This window comes from Sinocyclocheilus anshuiensis, unplaced genomic scaffold (genome assembly GCF_001515605.1).
Source record: "Sinocyclocheilus anshuiensis isolate Anshui unplaced genomic scaffold, SAMN03320099.WGS_v1.1 scaffold300, whole genome shotgun sequence".
Classification (NCBI taxonomy): domain Eukaryota; kingdom Metazoa; phylum Chordata; class Actinopteri; order Cypriniformes; family Cyprinidae; genus Sinocyclocheilus; species Sinocyclocheilus anshuiensis.
Window position 1 is genome coordinate 1,892,589 of NW_015557379.1, and position 7,640 is coordinate 1,900,228.

Genomic DNA, 7,640 nt, shown 5'->3' on the forward strand with positions numbered 1-7,640 from the left:
GCTACTTTTAAGAGTAAATACTTTAATATCAATATAAAGATGCTAAATAATATCTGAGCTATTTTTCGAGAATTTAAAAAAAAATGTGATATCACACAGTGCCTATGCATGAGTAAATGTAATTCAATATGTATGCATATATATATATATATATATATATATATATATATGACCTTACAAACACACATAGTTCACCTTTGACTCTGACTTTATTTATTTATTTTATTATTATTATTATTTTATTTTTTTTGGTTAATCTATTCCTTAGCCATACATCTGTTTCAGGAAAATGCTTTTATTGTTCAGTGGTGTTCTTTTATGTTATTGGTAGTTGAATGAGAGTATGAATCACTGTGACATCTAAATCATCAAAAACCACACACACACACACCGTTGTCCTCAAATGACTTTGCAGATGTGTGTGTGTGTGGGTGTGTTGCCGTCATAATGGGTGAATCATAAAATTAATGATCCAATCAGAATGCAGCGTTTTTGTGGAGGAGCTGAAACAAACAGAATATAAAAAATTATCTACTTTCGCTTACACACGCACACACATACATGGAACCAGAAACATCAATAAACATTCTCAGTGTGTGAAATACACACACACACACACACTTGCTTTGGCACACACACATATAAACACTCTCACTCGAAAACATTCACACAAACTCTGGCTACCATGAACACACAGCCACATACCTGGTTCTGGCACGGTTTTCCTTCCCCACGGCGACGCAGAATTCCTGCCCTTCCTGTTCCCGCAAACCCCAAACATCCAAACCAGCTGAGTCATTTTTACCTCCAACACACACAAGATTCCCTTTGTCACACCAGCCCCTGTGACATTTAAGTTATAGCTTTCTTTAATTGCACTTTGATTGATTTATAATTCCTAATAGACTCGCTGTGTGTCAGGTGACATGTTTCAAAACACCAGATGGCAGTTTCAACATAATTCATGCTCTGTGACGTGAGGAAATATTTGGCATTTACTAAAAGCCACACTGCAGCTAAAAATATTGTCACTCCTCTACTGGGTGTTTCATTTCATTCAGTACGCTCTGTAGTTATTTATGATTGATATATAGTCTGCATTTTTTCCATCAAAAATAGCAGTATAAAATGGGTTGATCTGGCATGCATGTTTCTTTTTCACAGCCATATCACTGTCAACCATCACAAGGTAATTAAGGGTATTAAAAATAGTTTAAAACTCACACAAAGACAAAGTTCAGTTCTAGAATTTACAGATTTGTTCTAGTGCTTCCAAATATGCACTCAAACTTCTAAATTAATTTCAAACGTACTTCAGGTCAGTCAGTATCAGATTAGATTAATTCATGTCATTGCAAAGGAAATCATTTTAGAATCACAAGTTTTCAAATATGACTACGCATTTAAAGGCATAGTCCACCCAAAAATGTAAAAATTCTGTCATCACTCTCATGTCATTCCAAACCTGTATGACTTACTTTCTTCTGTGGAACATTCTTCAACATGCATGTTTCTTTATCACTGTCAACCGTCACAAGGTAATTAAGGGTATTTACTCCAGCATTTAACTGGTTGTCACTCTTGAAACGCTGCAGTGTATACGTGGCCAAAGAGAGTTTGAAACGCACACAGAATCATGATTGGAAGGCAGAATTCTGTTTTAGAATTCCCAGGTTTGTTCTAGAACTGCCAAATGTGGATTTGAACATTTTGGATATCTCTTTTGGCAGTTTAATGCCTACAAAAACGGCTGGTAGGGACTACAACGAGTTACTTCCCGGGTTCGTGACATCACAAACCCAGATAAACCCCGCCCTCGGGAAAAGGCAGCAAAGGGGGCGAGGCCATGCTGCGCTGCTTTAGAAAAGAGTAAGAGAAAACTAGAGGTGCATGTAAAAATCTATTCATATATGAATCGCGATTCTGTCTTCTAACGATTCTAATGGATTCACAAGTTTCAGAATCAAAAATTCTAAAGCAGAGGTTCTTAAAACTGTTCCTCGTGTCCCCCTGCTCTGCAGACGCTCTGCATCTCTCTCTCTCTCTCTCTCTCTCTCTCATTCAGCTCAGCTCCAACAATGAACTGCTTCTCAATCGGGTTCAAACTGATAAGCGATATTAACGATGCAATTGTTTACAATACAACCGGAGCACATGCCGCTATGTTGAGGGGCGGGACGTTTAGACGTGCACTAGAGGCAGTTTAGCCAATCACAACACACTGGGCTAGCTAACCAATCAGAGCCCATCGCCTATTTCTGAGGGAGGGGCTTCATAAAAGAAGGAAATGATCAGCGCGTTTCTCAGAGAAGGGACAGAGCTGTGTGGAATAAAGGTAAATTATTTGAAAAATAATGCGTTTTTTAAAAAAAACGAAGCTTTAACACATGTTAGACTGCACTCCATAAACACAATCAAGCCTAGAAAAAAACACTGAACCACCCCTTTAATTCATCATTCACTCTCCCAAAAGAATTTGGATTCATCATTCACTCACCCAAAAGAACACAAAAGAATATTTTTTGAATAACCCAAACCCTTTCAGGCCCCATTGACTTACACAGTATGCACAAAAATGACTGTAGAAGTCAATGGGACCCAAAACTGTTGGGTTATCTCTTCTTTTGCTTTCCACATAGGAAAGAAATGCATACTGGTTTAGAATAACGTGAGGGTGAGTAAATGATGACAGCATTTTCATTTTTGGGTCAACTATTCCTTTACGTATCAATTTTGTCTCAGTTGTTTCTCTTAAAAAATAGCTCAGATCATTTGGGCTTCGAAGAACTTGATGAGAAATGTTTGCATTTATGTGCAGAACTCATCTGAAACTTTGGAGATTATTGAGGTGTTTTTCTCAGGAGAAACGTCTGAGAGTTTCATTTTGCTCTCCATTGCTCTCCATAAGAAACAACTGAGCTATTAAATAAATCTCATTTTTGTGGGTTCAAATAGCATGTGTTCTGTGCTGCAGACTTGCGTGAGTTTAATGTTGACTCACCGCTCTGAACTGCAATGATCAGAAACGCCTACAGGAATAATGAGATCCAACAGTTCTTCTATTTCATAATAATTGCTTCCGAAATAACTGAATATTGATTCCTTTCAACGTCCTAGAACGGCAAAAGCAGCTTAATAATTGTGATTTTTGGATCAATAATAATGCAGTCGTTTCAACAAATGGATTTTAGAGTCAATAAGGTCAAAATTCCTCACTGGAGAAAAAAAGGCATTCCTGAATTATTCACAAATGCGTCTCATTGTGATCCAGGTCCTGAATCAACGACCTGATTTGTAAATCTCCAGTACAGTATCAGATGTTTGTGAATGGTAACCTGAGCCATGCTGATGTATGAGATGGCGGCGCAGCGCATGTCGGAGATGAGCTAGTTTGCATGCGACGTGCCGTGTTGTCTTATGGACTACAGCTCTAACATAAACACACAAGATCTACATGTTTGCCTGCGTCTCAGGTTCTCTGCCTGTTGGAGCGATATGCCATTACCTTCTGTTATCATTCATCAACATCCAGGGCAAACATTTAGCCATTTCAGCCCTGCTCCAGTTTTCTGCCTGCTTGTAAAACCATCGGTTTATCATCTGGAAAAATAGGCTATAAATATATGAGATTGCAACCATGAATTGTTCAAACAACAACATTTTGAATAGTCTATGGTTTCTTAACCCATTAGCATTCTTTTTTGTGAAATATCTTGCTTTCAAAGTGTGTTTGTGCTATCATTCTTTATAAATATATAGGCTATATTTTTTAAGTCAAGTAAGTACAGTGCAAATTGGTTTAAAGCAGTTTTATTGAAATCAGTGTCTTGAAGCTCAGTTTATATATGAACATATAATAGATATAAATTTTTTAATTATTTACAAGCAAAGTATTTCACAAAATGCATGTTGCTGGGTTAAAAAAAAAACAATAGATATACTATTTAAACTGTAGATGTTTCGGACAAATTATGGTTGTCAAACGTTAGTGGAACATGTTCATACTTATTGTGCAACACCAGCTGGTTAAAAATAATAGTTTGAGGCCTCTGTGTATGGCATAGTTGAGTTACATGTAATGATTGTTTGGTTGGTTCCTGTGGGTTTGTGTCACCAGTTGAGCATAAAACCACATAGTAGAAACTCAGAAGTCTGGGATCCACGTCATTGCATGATTGTTGGATATGTGGTCTTTTCGATATCCTACATTCTAAAGCAAATATACATGATTTGATTAGATTATATAGAGTATCAAGTATATATTTAGGTCTTTATGTCTCCATGTCTTTCTTTCTCCTGGCCACATGATTTGCCTGGTCCAGGTGTAATCCATCTGTTTTTGCATTGCCATTTTACAGGTGAGGGCCGAGATTTGCATCCTCACCAGAACCCTGATCCCACACACAAACACGCACAATTCCTGCCGACTAGCTACTGCTTGCTCTTCTGTTAACAAACAAAATCAGTTTCTACAGCAGTCAAATGAGGCAAACCTCTGTAGTGAGCAGGGTTACACGCATGACTGTGGGCTAGTGGAACACGGCGAACTGAACTGATCGCTGTGATGGGCGAAAACACAATGGGGAAGGATAACAGCGTTTGACAAGGGCCATTAGCAGGAGAATATTACTTTATTCCATTTATTTTCATTTGGAAACATTACTGCTGAACTTTAAAGTAGCGATTTTCCCACCTCAGGGCCATAACTGCCATAGAAGGAGGTTTTTCCCCTCAGTAGTCATCATGGCCAAATGTCCCTTACATTTTTTTTTATTATTTGCATTAAAATTAATAATATTGTTTCTGCAGAACTTGTCCTATTACGCATTTTTAATTAATATTAATTTATTTATATGTATTTTTAAAATGTAATAAAAGTAAAAAGTAATAATAGCATAAAAATATTAGAAATACAATTAATATAAATATTGTTTCTGCAGATGTTTTCCAATTGAGCATTTTGTATTCATAATAATTTATTTATAATATTTATTGATATTTAATATTGTTCCTTAGAAATGTCTGTTATTTTCCCCATAACAATTTGTATTAATATCCACATGTATATTTAGCATGACACTGCAAATGTGAGACATAATACAAAAACTTTGTGGATAAAAATATGTCATCAAGAAACATCAAACCATTTTGTATTATATTAATATTAAATATTAATATTATGCAGACATTTTTATTTTTATGAATACTTGTTAATTAATAATGAAATTAATATTAATGTTTTTCTGTAGAAATGTGCTATTTTCCCAATAATAGAGTTTAATAATATTAGCAAGTTTAATAATATTAACATTGCTATTAAAGGGTTAGTTCACCCAAAAATGAAAATTAGGTTGTGTTTTACTCACCCCCGAGGCATCTAAGGTGTATATGACTTTCTTTTTTCATACGAATCCAGTCGCAGTTATATTAAAAATTGTCCTGGCTATTCCAAGCTCTATCATTGCAGTCAGCGGGTGTTGCAGTGCTTCAGTCCAAACGAAGTGAAATAAAAAGCGCCAATCCATAAAAAAAGTGTCTCATACGGCTCCGGGGGGTGAACAAAGGCCTCCTGTAGTGAATCGATGCATTTTTGTAAGAAAAATAACCATATTTAAAAAATAATAATCAATTTAATCTAGCTTGCGCTCACTGTTGTAAACGGAAGCAGTTCCGGGAGGATGACGTATGAGGTCGGCGTTCTTGAGGTTTTTTTTCTTACAAAAACGCATCGATTCGCTACAGGAGGCCTTTGTTCATCCCCCCCAGAGCCGTGTGAGACACTTTTTTTATGGATGGGCGCTTTTTATTTCACTTCTTTTGTACTGAAGCACTGCAACACCCGCTGACTGCAATGATAGAGCTTGGAATAGTCAGGACAATTTTTAATATAACTCCGACTGGATTCGTCTGAAAAAAGAAAGTCATATACACCTAGGATGCCTCGGGGGTGAGTAGAACTAACCCTTTAATGGTAATATTGATGTTAATACAACACATACTGTAAGAAGGTCAATGTAAATGTAAACATAATGAACAAAATACTGAGTGTAAGAAAAAATCTACCTCTATATAAATCCTTTGGTTAATAAAAGGGAATTTAGTCCCTTAAATATGTTGTCAGAAACATTTACATTCACACAATTATGGGTTATACCACATGGTTTCCTGCTCTTTTTTTCTTAGTTTTTAAAGAGTTTTTCCACTGAAACTAATGTAGATCATGTGTGAAGTGGTTAGGCTGAGAAACACAGCAAACTAGTAACTCTCTAGAGGACTGGTCTTCGAAAAAAGGTCTCAATAATGTGTTTTTTATGATGTATACAACATTAAGTTATTATCAGCCAGGTTTAAAATTAAACTCTCTTTTTTAATAATAACAATAACAATATGTTTCTATCCACCAGGGGCTCTGAAAAGGTTGAAGACCCATGTTCTGGAAACGTTCTTGTTGTTAGTATCCTGTCAGGCACTAGAGGGAGATGCTGAGTCTGAGTGAATGTGTGTCTGCAAGGGTAATGATGGTAAACAACGTCTACAGTTTGGGTGTTATATCTGGTTTGCAGCTGTTTCTGAACTCATTTGTCAGATTTCCGCTTTTAGTAATTAATCTCGTATGGTGTGTGTGTGTGTCTGTGTGAGCACGAGTAAAACTGTAGAGACTGGCAGGAATTTGTGGCCATTTCAGTTAAATCAGTGGCAGCTGAAATCTTGAATTCTCCTTTGTGCAAATCAGATTCTGGCCCCCCAAACGGGAGAGAGAGAAAGTCAACACCCCTCTGAGAGAAAGAGCGAGAGAGCATGGTCTGAGGAAATTGAAATGGAACTGTATGTTTTTCTCTCTTTCTCTGTTTCTGTTTGCAAATGGACCCAGTGCCCCAGACAAACGGGGGGAGAGCGTTTTAAACGAGTCAGTGGCACGCACAGACGGCATCCTCCTCCCTCAGGCGTTGGCATGCCAAAGCCTGCTCCAGTATCCCAGCAGCCCCTGCTCATATGGGCAATAAGCAGAAAAATCAAGCCAGAAAACAGCACTAACTGGCAGAAACAGGCAGCAGTTTGTGCTTGTGTGCAGGTGCACAGACGTTTCTCTTACACCTGTTCGTAAAGTCGTGACGCACGAGACGTGAACACTAAATTAAACTCCAGACGTCAGAGCATACCAGTCTTCATCATCTTCTTCCTCCCAGCCTCTTTACATTACGCTTCCAGTGACTGCTTTCACTTTTACCGTTTATCAAGCGATCATGTGAAGTTCACAAAAGACACTAGGTGGTTCAAGATCATTGTGTCAATAGCAGTGGTGGAAAGAGTACTGAAAAAATATACTCAAGTAAAAGTACCAAAAAATGTAGTGTGAGTAGAGTAAAAGTACTTGTCCAAAAAAACTACTTGAGTAAGAGTAAAAGAGTAGCCTATTTAAAAGTACTCATGTGTATTGAGTAGTGAGTACTGAGCTGTTTCACACCCCTGGTCAATAGGGTTCTGAGGCAATAGTTCATCTGATGCATTTGACTTTAATGTATATTAATATTATATATAGTAACATTGTATTATGTATTATATTAATATAATGTTAATGTAATGTTAATGTAATGTTAGCTTAAATAGTAGTGGCATAAAAATGTAGGATTGTATATATG